Source organism: Hirundo rustica, chromosome 3 (genome assembly GCF_015227805.2).
Source record: "Hirundo rustica isolate bHirRus1 chromosome 3, bHirRus1.pri.v3, whole genome shotgun sequence".
Lineage (NCBI taxonomy): Eukaryota > Metazoa > Chordata > Aves > Passeriformes > Hirundinidae > Hirundo > Hirundo rustica.
The window spans coordinates 34,615,562-34,633,172 of NC_053452.1; the positions used below are offsets into that span (position 1 = coordinate 34,615,562).

Sequence of the window (17,611 nt, forward strand, 5' to 3'; positions counted from 1 at the left end):
TGTTAGTGTGCATTGAGGCTGCCGCTGCTCCGAAGAGGACAGCCAGCTCAAGAACAATTATTTTGTCTTTTACCACTCCCGTTGCTGGTAGCTGCAGCCAAAGCACTTAAAATGCCATCTATTTGCTGCCATCTACAAGCATCAGGGTAGAACTAGATGAGCACAGACACCTATGGTAAATACTCGCCTTCGCAGGCCTGATGGGAGTTGATAAAAGCCTCATTTTTGGGGAAAATTAACATGATGAGTTCTGTTGGTTTGCACCTTGAAACACAACTCACATGTGAAGTAGTGCATCCTCAGAAATGAGCAGCATAATGACACTTTATTGCTTGAGAAAGCCACATGTCCCAAGAGAATTTGCTCATCATACACCAGGAGCAAGGGTGATGGAGCTGACTTTAGGCTCAAATACAAGAGGTGGGAAAGAGAGGAAAAAACACCACGACAAAAGACTCTTTTGTTACTTGTTGAGATTAATCTTAATCAAAATGTGTTCACAGTTATAATTTCTTTTACAATTGAAAAAACTGCCAGTAGGAATAGCATGATTTTACTTTCCACTGCCACTGTAATTCTTACTCCTATCAAAGGAGGTTGGAAAAATTGCCAAGTTATTTCATTAGGAAATGCAGCTAATTTACAGGCACGGTAATTTTCCCCCTACAAAATTGTATAATGAGCTTTAAACTCACTAAATAAAGGGTCTCTTCTCTGAGTGATTATGCTTAATTTACACAGGAATTAGTAGTGACTGGACCTCTTTTCAGAATAGCTTAGAAAGAGATGCATTACAGCGTTACAAAAAAAAAAAAAAAAAAAAAAATCAACAGCCTTGAAAAATATCCTAACAGCCAATGGAGTAAATAATACTTCTCCGTGCAGCAGTGCATATATACATTGTATCCATAAATATCTTTTACAGGATAAGCACATAACTATTAAATTGGGTATCAGAATACAGAAAATCTCTAATGTTGATTTTATATAAATTATTCACTTGGGCATTATGCTGATATAATGTATAGAAAAGCCAAAAAAACACAGATGGACAACAATGCAAGGGAGTAATACTTTCATCTACAAAAGCTACTGTCACTGTCGGCAATGTTAACTATTATTATCTATTATTATTTGTTGGTTTTGTTGTTATTGTTATTATTTTATGGTGGGTTTTTTACCGGTTAGTCTGTCCAAAGAATGGACAGTTTGGTTTATAGATAATTCTTACCAAATGTAGTCCACTTTTCACATAGTTAAATTGTAGCCAGAAAACCCCAGCATCTCCAAAATTCAGGTATTTTTGGATATTTACATAGAAACTAGGGACTAGAAACCATTTCCAAGAACAGCTTGTTAATGGTATCACTAAGTAGTAGATGTCGCACATCAATAGCGTTTGTCCCTGGCAAGTTATAAAAGGTAATTTAAATTCCTGTTACCTAAAGCGGTTGATGCTGAGGTTGTGGAAACAGGAGAAATACATTTGGAAGTTTCAGTTAAAAATTTCACCTCCCTTTCCTCCTTTGTAGTGTAGGAAGTCCTTATCATCTTTTCACCTACCATAGAAGTGAGATTCATAATGTTTAAGGTCTGGAAGGGGCCACTGAATGATGTAGCCTGCCCTCCTTTATCACGGCATGCATTTCATAAAAGGTCTGCAGATGACACAGAACCATCTGTGGAAGTGGTTAACAACAGCATCACACATCAACAACGCAGAGCAGGACCGCGCTAGCACAGCAGCATAGGCAGCTTACGGGGAATGAAAAGAAATTAATCTGAAAAGGGGAGGGGGAAAAAAAAAAAAAAAAAAAAAAAAAAAAAAAAAAAAAAAAAAAAAAAAAAAAGCGGTAGCGAAAGTGATTCATGTCAATAACTGGGATGCAATCCATCCTCGGGAACCTGGCACAGCCATCGTGCCTGGGGCAGCGGCGCTGCCTGCGCTGGAGGCCGGGGCGCGGCAGCGTTTGTGGCCCATCATTGCCATCTGCTGCGCACCGGGGAGAAGGCAGCGAGAGACGGCCAAAGGGGCTGCCGGGGCCGCCCGGGAACCCTGCAAAGCCCTGCCTTCTCCACGTCCTCGCTTCACTCTCACCCTTCCCACACCCACCCTGACGTGGCTGGACCTCCCTCGGAAGTCTGGAAGACGAGCAGTCCGAAGGCGCGAAGGCGGATCTGGGAGCTAACGCATCCCCGGCGGCGCGCCAGGGCACAGCCCGAGTCCCGGCTCTGCCGCGAGCAGCGTGAGCTGCAGCCGAGGCTGCTCCGGCGAGTGGCACACGCTACCTTTGACAGAAGGAAACCCTTGGATCGGGCTCCTCATGCAAAGTTACAAATGCTTTCCGGAGTTTTATGCCTGGAAGTAATTTGCACACTTCGGAACCAAAGGACAAGACCAAAGAATTTGGGAGTGGCAATGGTTTTCTCTGACAGAGAAATCTCTGCTTCATCTTACAAAAATCCACCCCTATGTGGGTGCGGCATCTGCTGAAAGTGACTGTGTATCCATGTGACGGATGCAAAAGGAGCTTATGCCTCTTGAATACAAATGTAGTAAAGCACCTGTGAAAATGCTTTTTAAACCATAACCAGTATTTACTGAACTGACACAAACCACTTAAAATAATTTAGGATAATAAGCACTATCAAAGAACACAAAATGAACTTACTAATACCTGCAAAAAAATGAGGGACAACTTGCTGACAGTATTGCCACTCAACAAAATTTGGTCCCCCATTCAACCCACAGACTTAGATTATATGTGGATTTTGCACGACTGCACATAGCTTTTGGTAGCAACCGGAAAACCCTGGGAGAAGGACAAGTCCACCCCCAGCTTTCTCTCTCCCTATCCCAGATCCAGGTACTATTCAGGCTGAGGAGGCAGCTCCCAGAGGCTGGGTGAGAACCCCCATTCTGCGTCACAGAGCCACAAACTGGTGTTGGTTTATATATACTGCACACACTGAGCACTGCTCTGATACTTCAGGGAGACTGGGAATTGCTGCTCAATCTGTTTGGATCAGCTGACTTCAAACAAGTAATTTCACCCCTCCAGCATCTTTCTTTCCCCCCACAGAAATAGGGTAATAACAGCAACCTCCTTTGTGCAGCAGCTTGAGATTGTTATTTATAAGAGGAAACGATTAGTGCTGAAATTCAATCCTTACAAATTTCACCACATATGTGAATAATAGTGGTCCAGCAGCAATTTTCTAATCCATCTTCAGTGTTACTAATTAAAAAACTTTGTTGGACTCTGTTACGGACCATGAATGTTTTTTTCCAGGGCATTCTTCTCTGCTTCTTTACCCTTCTCTTTTCCAGTCAATTTTTCTCTCTTGTTCACCACAACCCCCCTAATACTGCCATACTGGTTCATATTTGTCTCACCAACCACTTCATGACCTCTCACCTCAGCCTTCACTAACACTGAACTTCATTCAGCAACTTCATGAGCTCAATCATCATGTTGTTAGTCAGACATGCTCAACTCGTACATGGAGCCTCTGCACAGAGGCTGGAACAGAACATTGCTAAAAGTCACAGAAACCCTCATTCTCCAAAGAACACATAAGGCTAAGACGCAGCAATACTGTTGCAACACAACTAGCTGCTCTGATTTTTCTAAGGATTAAGGACCACCTTTAAGAAGAGGAGGGAAGGTTTGTTTGCACTGACCCCAAAGAGTCATTTTTCTCAGCAGGCACACTTCCAGTGAAACTGGCTTGTTACCCTCTTTACAAGATCCCGTGATTTTTATTGTCAAAACATATGCCAAATTTCCACATCACTCCCTGAATTACAGGGCATGGGATCCCAGGCATGGCCAGAATACCAGGGACACCAGCATTCCTGCTCACAACCAGATTGCCCTGATCAGCTGAAGGATGAGATCCTGCTCTTGCCCACATTCAGGATGATCTGGATGTAGAGGAGAGGACCAACACAGTAGCAGTACCAGGGCACAGGCCACCCCCTTGCTCTAAGTGGGGCATAAACATCACTTAAGTTGTTTCTATTTTGTAGCTTGTCAGCTTCAAAGTCAAATCAACAAAATGGCTGTTGCTCTTGAAAGCATCACGTAAAAGAAAATAAAAGCTTAGAAAAAAACTGTAACAGGGAACAGAAATTTCCCCGTAAGTTACTACTGTGAATTCGTCCCACAAAAACATTTTGATCATCACTACGATTTATCAGCACCTGATTGCTCAGGGACATTATCTTGGCAGTGTCAACTCAGACTGCAGGCAAACACCCAACATCATCAAAGCCACCACAGAAGTTAGTGTTAATTTGTAACCCTGTGTAAAGGGCCCGAAGACAAGAAAAAGGATGAAAATCACAAAAAGGGGGAACATTCTCTTATAAACCCAGATGTGGTCCCTCAGATCTTCCTCCAGAGGCACGCTGACAAAACAGAGCAGTGAAATTGCCACTTATGCTGTTCTATAAATACTCTTTCAGTCTGGAAATTGGGAAATTTAAGCAATATCAGATTGAGACCCTTCCACTCTCAAGAAACCAATCAACCTATATTCTGCTTGATGCAAGTTTGAACATTTAAAAAAGTTTAAAAGGTGTTTGTTTTAAAGGATGTTAAAGCAATAGTAGGAAACAACCAAAATATCATTAATTACCTGTTACATTTCAACAGCTAGTGACCTACAAAATCTTCAGTCAATTCCTTCCATTTTTATTTTTGTAAGTCAAACACTCATGTTGTTATCCTCTGACACAAAATAAAGATTTTACATTTTTGAGCGGAAGAAATTAGTGCTTTGTCTTCTTCCTCTATGAAACATCCTTTTTGCTATCATCCCTTTTCCAAAGCTTTTAGAAATCCGAGTGAAAGTGGGAGCATACCTTTCACATTTTCAAGACAGCGCCTACATTTTGATCTTACATAGTCCAATAAGGCAGTTAGCATAAAATACGTAGAAGCACCACAGGACACAAATGCATCAGGGTAACTCACTGAGAACTGGAAGTCTCAGATACATCTCTCAGACAGCCACTGTTTTCATTCCTTCCTTTGCTGATGGAATTACAGTAAGGAAAGAGTTACAAAATGGGGAATATGACAAGTGCAGGTTAAGATGGTGTTAAACAGATGAACTGATATTTTATTATTATTTTAATAAATACCTTATCTACTGCTTTACTTAGATAAGTAAACTACACTTGGTTCCAGCGTAATTATTTCTATTGCTCATGGTTTTTGATGCTCGGTGAGAGTAAATCCCTCTCATCTAAAGCAAATAGAAGAGCTAATCTTGACTGCCTATAAAAGGGAAGTACTGTACAACTGCTGAGACAAAGGGAAGAGTACCATTTTTTCAAGTGATGTTCGGGATATTTTTAGGAAAATGTGCGGCCTATTTTATGAGCAGATTTTTTTTTTTTGTGTTGTTTCAAAATTAAGAGTACAAGAGCAAAAGAGGTACCAAAGGAAAAACAGCAAAGAAACAGTGCCTGTTACGGTGAAACAATAAGTGATTATGGCTGCAGCTTGCTGCCAGTGGAAATAAGGATGGACTTCCCTTTCCAATATTGTCAAAAAGCCTGGCTGGGGAAGATTCCCAACAGTAGTTAGCCCAAATCACAGTCAGCAGAATAATGTAAGATGATCTTTCTGATAAGGCTCTTTTCAGAAATAAATAGGCTCATTCTGAATAGCAGGTTAAAAAAAAAAAAAAAAAAAAAAAAAAAATTAGACCACAAATCTTCCTCAGTTTCTTTGAAGAAATAACTTATTTTCAACTACTCCCAGGTAAAAGCAAATAAGAAAAACTACCTCTAGAAATATTGCCATAAACTACATAGGTGTAATCACCAGTCATCTTTCTAGGTGAGGCACTGCCTTTGAGACCATTTGCTACAATAAAATTAAACACCACTGAAGATACAAGAAATTTCTCACACATGAGAAAATTTTAAAACATTAATTTTATCTCAGTCTAAATGACCAGTCTGTGGGAAAATTGTACAAAATGTATTTGACACTTCAAGAATAAGGGATATTATTTTGAAGAGATGCATCATATTTTTTCAGACAGTCTTGTGATACATTTCAGTCCTCACTTTACCCAGAAGACTCAATATTTTTGCAGTATGAGCAGCATATGTGATACACTCCATTTCTGCTGGAAGGTGAAAAATATGCTAGGACATATGTACAATCTTAGGAGAACATAATGAAAGTTATTGAACTTTGAAGTAAAAAGTATATTTAAAAACTCCACAATATAAATAGTCAATTAGCACCAGGACATTTTTTTTTTTTACACTTCTGCTGTTCAGAGGTAACTTCCTCAGCAAAAAGAAACCTGCTAGTGGTTTGAATTGGGGTAGCCAAATCCTGCTCAATGGGTCCTTTTAGATTTTTGGAATTCCAGGCCTAACATGAGTCACTAGAACTAGGAAAACACCTCTTGAAATCCTTTCCTGAAGTGGAACCATGAGCCGAGTCTGCCAGCAAGAACTCTAAGACTCACCTCCTCACTTCTGAGCAGACAGAATAAATGAACACACAAATGAAAAACATCAATTTGTAATTCCTAGTTATATATACCCCAGCCACCTTCAAAAAATTAAATTTATGGAAACATTACAATAGAACCAACTTAGCATGTAGGAGATAAAAGGGTGATAATGGTGTCTCTCAAGGGGCAGGAGAAATTCAGAGTTGACCTCGGCAAAGAATACGTAACTACACATTCACACATGGGTCTTGACAGTTTCAGTGGACACATTTTATTTCTTTCTCAGCCAGTGTTTAAATGTGACTTCACAGCTACCACACTTTTGTATGTGCATGTACAAATAGGCATTAAAAAAATCTCAGGGAGCAAAGCAATAATCCTCTGGCAGAACAGTTTACAAAAGAAGACAAAAACTTCCAAAAGTTGACCAAAAAAATGACAGGCAGTAAACTTCTGGAAGCCATGGGAAAATGAGAAAGCATAGTCAAAGAAGATCAGATAATTGTGGCACAGGTATAACAAACACAACAGAATTAATAGATTTTTAAAATAAATGTAGACTAGATCATAAACTTACAGGCGTTGTCAATGTGCAATAGAGTTGAAAGAAAAATCCTCCACAACCAAGGATGAGTGAGTTGTGTGATCAGTTAAAGAGAACAATCTGAATTCAAAATAAAAATGTCCCTGAGAAAAAAAATGGTACCTGTTAAGGGAAAAAAAAGAAAAAATGTTATTAAAAAAAAAAAAAACTAAAACAAAACAAAACAAAAAACCAAACTAACAAAAACCAAACGAAAAGAAAATATAAACACCCCCCCATCACCACCAAATAAGAATTCTATGGAGTTGAGCAATAATGAGAAAAATGTTCTATGAAGTTAAAACTACAGGGAGGAAAATACAATCACTTTCTAAGAGGATCAAATGCTCAAACAGCATCAGTGTCAAGTGCTGAGAGTCATCAGTCTTACCACAAGAAAAAATGTGCCATGTACACTTCTAAAATTCCCAACACTGCAGTGCAAAGCTATAACACCTTTCACAGTGTATTAACAGTATAACAACTGCCTCTGGAGAAGCTGGGAAGTTAAAAAAAGCTAAAAATTAACATTTGAATTTTAAAGTTTGTTTGGGCAGCAATTGAGTACCATATTAAGACTTTAAATTAATGGGAGCAGGGATGTATACTAGAAAAAACAGGTTTATTTTATGACAACTGTGCACCCACAGAGCATGGCAATCCCTGTCAGAGCCCTGATAGTGACCCAGGATATATCCTTTCACCATATGCTTGTAGTAGGGTCTCTTCACCACTCTTGGCTTGGACCATATAATCTCCAGAGGTCTCTTGCAACCATTCTGAGATTATTTCCCCAGCTGAAGGGGAAGAAAGAGGACACTGACATATTTTAGGAAGCACAGTAAGATCTATTAATTATACCAGATAGAGAATAACTCAGTGTTAATAATATTTTCATTAAGTCAAAGACTGGATAAACAGAAGAATCTTAGTTATCCTGTAGTAAAGAAGTTACAGGGACACCAACGTTTAGACACAGCATTTGTGTGAGATTTTCATTTAGTTAAAACAACCTCCAGGATTACTACAGCTGAAAGGAGTTGAGAGTAGAAAAGAAACCCTCATTTGTTTATTGTGTTTAAAGTAAATATTGTTTTCTCAACTTCCTTGAAATATTGCCTTGAGTATTTATATTTATTTCTTCCTGCAACAGATGAATAAAACTTTGATGAGAAAAATGTAAACCCAATGACATCTGCAAACATTCTGACTAGTATCTGAAACAAATGTTATTGTATGACTAACTCCCTACTCTGTTTATTCCCTTTAAAGAAAAAATTTTAGTTTCCCTGATTACAAAATATACTTACCATAAATTGTTGGCTATTGGGTGCTAAGTGCTACTTACCTGTAAAACAAATCAAACAAACAGAGAGTTATTTCACAGCGCAATGAACTACATAGGAGAGTGTATATAATTTAGGTGGCTTGATGATCATCTCTTTTTTGAATAGCAAAGTCAGATGAAAGAATGGAATGAAGCCCAGGATTCAGAAAAAAAAATAAATTAGGAACTCCAGCTGGCATACTGATGATGTACAGGGAAGGCTCAGTCTCAGCAAAAGCGCTTTGTGACTTGAATGTCACTGTCCCCAGGGTGAAGGGAAAACTGCCAAAACTAAAACTTGTTTGCTCTGACTCTCAGAATTGCTTCTGTCCCACCCAGGATGAGCATCTATAACATGGGATACAAGCTCTTTATGGGCTACTGTCTCCAGCATACTTGTTTTACAGACTAATTTCACAGCAACTGTGAACCAGTATTGTTTATCTTACACAGAATTTCACAACTAAAATGAATTTATTAGCAAACTCCACTAAGGCCTGTAAATGCTTACTGAGAGTTGAGTAAGAATAGACCCATAACTTCAATTGATATTGCTGTGTCTTGGCCTCAGTTTTCTTCTAAAAACTTCTTCTGAAAACTATAAAAATCTGCTAAACCTTAAGCTGTCACTGTTGGACAAGAAAGAAAGATGAAAGACTCCAAATATTTCAGAAGGCAAAGAGTATAGAAGGCTTTATTGTCTAATTCTTACCACCTTTTATAAGGTGTTGTGATACAGACTTAACATGATTGGTGAATAGGAACGACACCTCTCTAATCCCATCGGTGAAACTAGAGAAAACAGCAAAACACCGCCTGGAGAAGGATTGTTTTGGGAAAGGATAGTTGTTTTGCCAAGATTGTTTTGAGAAGAGGCTTTCTCGAGAACTTTCCCCATGGGAAACAGTTAGCACTGCTAGCAGGCTAAAATCCCTTCAGACTTAGAAATATCAGGCCCACACTAAGCATCTGTTACTATCTCTCTATCAAAGGTGGCAAAATGGCCAGGTTGCAAGTTAGTAATAGCAGTATCTTTAATCAAACAACTATAGAAATATTGGTTAGAAAGAGCCTCTGGACATCACCTACTCCAACTTTCTTTATTGGGAGTACATAAAATTAGATCAATTCTTGATTTTAGGGTTCTTTAAAATAGAAATTCCAAACAAGAAGTTCAATAAAGGAACAACCCATGTTTAATTGACAAAATATTATGATAAAACAGTTCTCAGTATGTATTACAGACAGACACTGCATATTTTTATAGCAGAAACACTATTATTGTGGTACTTGGAGATACAAAGGCTTGAAGTTAATAGAGTTAACAGCTTGTTCATTCAGATTCCAATTTTGCACAAAATTGTCTAACTACTCTTTGGTATGCAGCATCTTTGACACTGTTATACCAAATAGGTGGGTTTTATCCCTTAAAGAATAAAATGTCTATGAAAATGACAGTTTTAAAATACATAATCCATACTATTAATTTCATGCTTTTACTACATAATTCTGAATTCATAGACCCATCCTGGATTCATACTGGGGTCCTAGCAGCTTCCATAACAGAGAAGTCTGACAAGTTTATTTAAAAGTATCATCCATTATAATCCACCATGGCAATGATGTCTTTTGCTTTGAAGACTTAAAATAAAATAAAAAATTGAATAATAAAACTTGTCAAAACCAAATTATTTATTTGGGAAAGAAAAAAAAAAAACAAATACAAACAGGAATGATGGCAGAAGAAACAGAGCAGACTTAAAAATGGCAAGAAATTCTCTCTAATAATTTTGCCACTGATCAAACCATAACCTTTGTTAAATGTATTTCATCTCGGCTCAAATTTTGAAAAGGTCTTGTGTGCAGTCAAAATGGATCCATAAAAGTTTCATAGGTATATTCTTCTTTTAAGCCAAGTTTGTTAATCAGTCATGCTAGAGAGTACAGAAAAACAATCTTTAGATTCCTGACTACCAGGAACAGTTACTTTTCGTATCTTGAATTCCCCATATGATGTAAGGATATTAATACAATACACTATTCACAACATTATGACGTGCTATAATTATCTCCATGGATGCCAGAAACAATTTTGACCATTGTGATAGAGTGGGTACTATCCAAAAGAAACAAACCCAGTACAGATTTGAAAATATATGGGTGCAAGTGCACTATACTTTGATCACACTGACAAAAACTTGAAGAAAGCCAAGGGCAGCTGGGGCTGGGAAAAGATGATGCCAATTTAAACTTTAAGATTGACAGCTCTGTTTAGGATAAGGAATGCTGAGTGGATGTTATTCAGCAATGGAAAATCACTGTGGAGGAAGAGAAGATGTAGGAGTAATATATTAAAAATAAATATGGAACTTGAGGGCATGTTTAATGTAAAGCAAGCCAAATGCTCTGCTAAAAAAATGTGGCCTTTGTGGTCTTTTGAAACTATTACCATAATTTTTTTTCTCCCCTTGAGCTAAGTTCCTCGGCAGACATTAATATATTTGTAAATGGTAATTAGTATTCAGAAACACATTTTAGCACAAGAAATAGAAAAGTGCCCTCAGGAGTTCAGCCTTGCTGCCCTGGGACAAGTCTGTCCCCAACACCAAACCGGGGCAAACAGCTTCCCAAGGCCTGGCACTGCCACGTCTCCAGGAGCACAACGTGACACCAGTGCCCACCCCTGCATGAGTGAGTGCTGGGAAAGCCCAAGAAAAGTGCCAGCAAGTGACAGGAAAGGCTCTGGGTGGCACAGACACACAAGTCTGCCACCCTGGTGACAGGGAGCCCTAAAGCACTGCTTGAGTCTTCAAGAACCTGGAAAATTCTGAACTTCCAAACCACTTGGAGGGAAGGAAAAGCAGCTAAGAAAAGCTTCTCCAACTAAAGTGAGCTCTGCGTACAAATGCAATTTCCCAGGAGGTACAGCTCCAGTGTTTGCACAGATCTGTTACTTACATCCCGCTTGTAATAACAATTCTTGGCCAGGGGGCACTTCTTTAAGGAAGAACCAAGACTCTTCAAATTTTACACATCTCCTCCAACAAAAAGCTGACTGGCACTTCTGCATCTGCTCTTACTCAGGACAAGCAATTAAGAACATGTGTTCTGTTCTGGCTTTGCAACCTTCCCAGACCTCCATTTTCATAGCACTTCATGCCCCATTCTTCCCTCCTGCACACTGGACAAGTCCTGCTTCAACCTGGCCACAGAAACAAGGCCAGGATTTGGCCTCAAGAATTTCCCATTCCAAAAATTGCATTGATGCAACACTTGCTGCCTTCATATGATGACAGTAAAATTGCACCCACAGTGCAACCTGATGCCGTGCTCCTGAGGATCACTTAAAACTACTGGCTTGAATCCTACCATGCACATTTTTCTCCAGGAAGGAGAAATATAATATTCTCAATGATTTATAGAGAGCTGTTGAAAAGCCTTTGCCAACCTCAGGAAAAGTTGGTTTTACTGGGTTTGGAAGGAAGGAGAAAACAACAAAAAAACTGTAGGTGTTCTTCTTGGTTTGCTTTTTGAAACCATTAACTGATCAAATGGCTAACTCATCATAGAAATATCTGGCATAGCTGAGTGAGGCTACAAGATATAGGGACGTGTTTCCAGCAATCAGGCTGTGATTCATTTGTTACTTGTAGTAAATTACTTTACTCACATTTTGCACAGGTGGGGCAAATTTGCACAGATTTCTAAACTCACCAAGGAAGGTCTCCAGCTTCTAGCTTTTTACATATACATGTTATTCACACCAACAATGTCAATGTCCACTGGGGCAAAAAAGAAGAGAGTCATCTCTGTTTGCATGATAATCTATACCTCTAGAAAAACTTTCCCTAAAAAGGGTAAGGAGCATCCCTACAGCTCTCCTTCAAAAATCCTACTGTCTTCTATTGTAATCCCAATAGAAATCTGCGATATTTGGGATTTACCAAAAATTTCTTATTAAAACTAACACGCTTCTTTGAGCCCAGGAGAGATCCCATGGGCTGGCTTCTTCCACCTATGCTCAGATAAAAGGATTTATTTCTTTAGACAACAAATAAAAATACTTTAATGTTAAATTCTGTTTTAGTATATATTTCTGTAATGCATATGTTATTTCTCTGATAGGACTGTACTTCTGCTTCCCAAATACACCCTGCTACTACTGATCTAGTTGTCTATATCTAAGTTTAATACACATTAATAAAATCTATTGCCTAAAAGGTTTTATTCACTTCCTAAAAATAGTGCTCCAGCTTTCAAAAGCACTTAAGATGTAACTTCAAAGATGTTACACAATGACCTAGTCAAAAGCATGTCAAACCCAAAATTTGGATCAAGTTCTTGGTGTTCAAAAAAAACATTTTTTTAGCATATTTCTTTGAACACAAAGACATTTAATTCTGTTCTAGAGCTATATCTTAAAAATAATTTCTCAGAAATATTAATTACAAAATCATGAATTAAGTAGTTTCTAAAAAAGAAATTTTAATGAATTTGCATTCACAAAGTTAACGTTCTGGTATGAATCAGAACTTTACTTCTGATGAAAGAACAACAATCACATCATTCTTTTCATCCACAAAATGTGAACAGCAATTGTTAGTCAAGTATTGGTAATGGGTTTTGAAAAAAAAAAAAAAAAAAAAAAAAAAAAAAAAAAAAAAAAGCTTATATCAAACCTAATGACTTTTGGAATTAGTACTATTAAAAAGAAAAAACTGTTTTTAAATTAAATGTCTACCTTGGTGTACTCTCATTGTACCCCAACACTTGCCGTAACAATGCACTTCATTTCTTTTCTAAAACCCCTAACATTTCTTGAAATTATGGGGCAAAATCCTGGAATTCAAACAATCAGTAAGTTTTGCTGGATGAAGGCTTGTACTTTTTTTAGATTCAAAAACCTGTACAGGGAAATTTCTCCTGCCAATAGATCTTTATGTAACACATTGATTTCTCTTACAGACCTCAGTCTCAGGTGGGTTGCAACAATTATTACTGAATATACAAACTCAGTTGATTAGCTTTAAATAATCTGCCTCTCTTCCCTATAAACAAGTTCTCTCCCTCATGTGGAAAGGTATTGGTGTCAGGATGAAAGCTGGTACATGAAAGCTGCAGCATGGTTGATCCCCTTGCTTTCAGCTTTTCCTGGTGTGGTGATGAAAAAGCTCCAGATTTTATTTTCAAAAACACTCCTTTCTCCAAACATCAAACACTAATTAATGTTACCAGCACAAAAACAATTTCGTAACAACCACGATAATAGCTGTGATCATGCATGCAGTTATGCGCTACCAGAAACTGATGAAAGTTTTGTTCCAGAAGCTGGCAAATATGCATGGATTTATCGAATCTCTGCTTTGGGTAAAGTCATTCATCCCAACAAATAATCTCAGAAGCTCAGTGGTCAGCAGGGTGGAAAACCTGGGCTTGTGCTGAAAGGTGACATTTGAAATGCAGTAGATATACCATTATTTTTAGCTTTGAACATTAATAAAAACTCCCAGTGCCACAAAATACAGTAATGCCGAGCTTTGCTAGGCAAAACCTCATCTAAACCAACACAGTGGGGGTTCATAGAACGTAGTCTGCAGCGCCATGGATTCAGTGTAAACACTCCTGTGGATAGTCTAGTTCAAAGACTTCTTTGCTCTAAAAACTTAGAGACACTTCAGGTGATTGACCTTGATGCAAACATCAGCTGATTATCTGGCAGACATCCGCTTTCTGACAGGCAGATTTTGTTTCTTTCTTATCAGCATATGCCTTTACAAACCACTGATCTTTCCAGCTCTCATCAGCATGGCTATTTTCTGCTCTCTCTTTATGAATTTTAAATACCAGAATATAAACTATTTTTTTTTTGAAAAATTCCCTAATACTTTTGTCTTAAATATCTTTTAATATTTCCATTATTTTCCTTATTTTGAAATCAAATGTCATTCCTTGCCTCTTACTATTTGTTTATTGATATTTCTGCATTCTGCCAAAGCCCTCTCACTATTATACACACATTTAACACTAATCTGCTGTTTTCCAGTGAAATATCTGTGCCATCAATTCTCTCATATTACTTTATTCCATTTATGGTCACTAAATATATAACAGTCTTAAAGTTAAATATAAAATATAGAAATGCAGCAACTATGGAGAAGTTCAATTCATGACTTCATAAACATGAATACAAGAAACAGCTTTCAGATGGATTTCACTTTAATTTAGTTTGCTTCACCAACAGGCTATCCAAAACAAAACTCTTAAGTGGATTTAAAAGCACTAGCTAAACTTTCAGCTCCATAATTTGGCTTAAATTGCTTGTAAGGGCATAAAATTATGACAAATAAAACATACAATTGAAAAAGAATCAGCTACTATTCTAAGGAAATGGCTGTTTTTGTTTAGCCATGGAAAAATAGACTCTGAGTTGGAATGCACAGGGACCCAGCATAGACACCGAGTACACACCATTCGCTCTCTTTCACAAATATCTCTCTTGTGGGCTGAGGTATTTTTATCTTGAACTTCCTCAGCAGAAGAAGATGCCCAGTCAACTGAAACATCAGCGAAGTCCCTGGCCTAATGTGGGTTCCCAGCACTGTGACCCTTCCTTGATGTGTCAAGCCTTTCCACATGTGTGCAAGGTGCAGGCACTGGGGAGCACCTGGGGTTTGCCGAGCAAATTGCAGACACGCTGTTACTCCTGTCCATGTGCTCAGGAAATAACAGGGCATGACAGGAGCAACACCAAAATGCTGCCAGATGCGCTGAAACGTCAGGCAAATTACTCCTGAGCACAATGTCTACCCTGAAAAACACAAATGGTGTATTGAGCAAAAGACTGCCCCTGCAGACCCCCATTTCAAAGTCAGTTTGGTTTTGTTTCTGTTTCGTGTGTTTTTACAACTGTTCCTTCTGAAGGCTCCTCCAAGGCCTCACCACATTCTTGTTTAAAACATTTTTCTAATTAACAGTCTTCATCTATTCCTTCCCATTATACCTATTAGTGGTAATGAAGTTGCAGAGAGCAGAAAGATGCCTTTCAAAGTCTTCATTTGACTCCTCTGAACAACCAAACTCTTTTCCTATTCTCCATAATCAATCATTTTCACAACCCTGCTTTGTACCTGCTCCACTTCAATTTCATCTCTAGCAGGAGTTGAGCTACATTTAAAAACCACCTCTGGAAATTCCTGAGCCAGTAACTTTCAGGAATGCATTTGCCTTTTTTTGTCAGCATGTCACTAGTGGCTGGTTTGTGGTGGTTCATGGTATGGCTTAGCAGAACACAGCTGTACGTACTAGTCAGTCGTTTCCACACTGGTGGAAATCTCTGGGAATGGTGGCTCACACTCCAGAAACAGTTCTTGCTACTGTCCCCAGCTACTGCAGTATAGTTCTGTAGACCGAGATTTCTTAAGACAAGGTGGTCAAATATTGAAACAGCTTGCCCAGAGGAGCTGCAGATCTCCCTCCTCAGAGGTAGTCAAGATGTGAGTGGATACAGCCCTAACACAGAAACCTGATCTAATCAGATCTGCTTTAAACTGTACTAGATGACCTCCTGGAGGTCTCTTTCAACTTAAGTTATTCTAGAGTCTTTTTATTTTAGTGACTTGATCAGCCAGTTTCCTAAGACTGATCAACAGTCATTATACATAAGGTACTGTTCATTTCACTTACTTTGCAAGATTTAATCCAGTGCCACGATATAATTTTATCCTCATTTTTCCTAACTGCAACAATAAAGATACTGTCTTCATTTGCTGTACGCTTTTTGTCCACTTCTGTTTTGAAAGTGGTTATTCATCCAAGTAGATCTGGAATCTTTCTTTACCCTTCTTCCCAAGAAAGACAAGAATAACTAAGGTTTTTCTACAGGTTTTGTACCTCTCATTTATGGAGTTCTAGTCTGACCCCGTATTTAGTTTTTGAGCTCAGTGCTGTAGTTATCAATATGATTGAGATTCCTTAAAGCTGATGCTTTCAAATTTAGAAGATAAAACAAATTAAAGACTTACTTTTGTCCATTCAGTCAATAACTTTAAGTAGCATTAAAGGGAGTCTCTTCACAGACATCATTTTGGCATGCCTGTGTCTAGGCCAACAGAGCACAATCCCCTGCTGGTACTGGAGCTATTGAGTAAAGAAATCTCTTACAGATCCTTAAATAACCATCAATCAACCATCATTCTCCAATATAAAATTAACAAGCAATACAGCATGGCTGTTGTGCATCTTATTGTGTGGCTGCGAGTCAGGGTCATATTCAAAGAATATAAAAATCACAATTCATTTTGCTGTATTTATGATGAAATGTATGAACACAGGTGTTTGCTGAGCAATGATGATGAGACTAAAAGCCAGACATATGCACTGAGTAACACTGAGTAACTCCTCAAGAAGCACAGAGGATATGCACCTTTAAGCTGCAAATGCTTAACTGTATTAGCTGTTAGGTGCACGTCTCCCCTCAACAACCTGCAGGATAGAGACTAATTATTTCTGCTCACTAATCACATTTTAGCCAGCATGGAACTCTGTAGTCCACTAAGAGTACACCCACACATTTCACCTTAACCTTGCCAGCCAAGAAGCTAACCACTCCTGGAGGCAGAAAACCTGGTCTTGCTATGGAGTCAACAAACCCTCTGATTTCACAGGATGTGGCCAGTTTGGCTACAAAGGTAATTCCCTGCTCCCAGGTGGGTATCATACAGAGAAACCACCAACAAAGACTACTTCAGCTTGTAGTCAGTGCTGTGGGAGTTAGCACCAGCTGGTAGGAGGCTGGTCTCAGCTCTCTCCAAGTACACTTTCAACAGCTGGGAGAGCTGGATTTTATTAAGCTTTCTGCTGTAATCCTAAACTATCTGGAGCCCTTCAGTACTTCACTTGACTTCATTCTATTCTGCTAATTTACCTGCTCTGGCTCTTTCAAGTCCTGAGAGCGCACACTGATCTCAAATAGACCTCTTTGAGATCATGCTGCCAAAATAGATGCATATACTTCTAGCTTGAAGAAAAAGAGTAACTAACATTGCAAAATTTAAAAAATAAAATAAAATAAAATAAAATAAAATAAAATAAAATAAAATAAAATAAAATAAAATAAAATAAAATAAAATAAAATAAAATAAAATAAAATAAAAAAGGCACAAAGCAGGCAGGGCTTTCCTGCTGACAAATGTGCAAGACAATATAGCAGACAC

General features: G+C 38.3%; 1 protein-coding gene across 6 annotated transcripts in view; it reads right to left on the minus strand.

The window, feature by feature from the left end:
• The window catches only part of SMYD3 (SET and MYND domain containing 3), a 387,717-nt gene that overhangs the window by 174,638 nt on the left and 195,468 nt on the right, over window positions 1-17,611 (minus strand). The window contains exon 1 of one of the 6 annotated variants that reach the window (XM_040060412.2): window positions 7,067-7,195. The exons of the other annotated variants lie outside the window; for them this stretch is intronic. The gene's annotated coding sequence lies outside the window, so the exon portion shown is untranslated. Of the gene's footprint in view, window positions 1-7,066; window positions 7,196-17,611 lie in introns of those variants that run through there. 6 annotated transcript variants of the gene reach the window in all.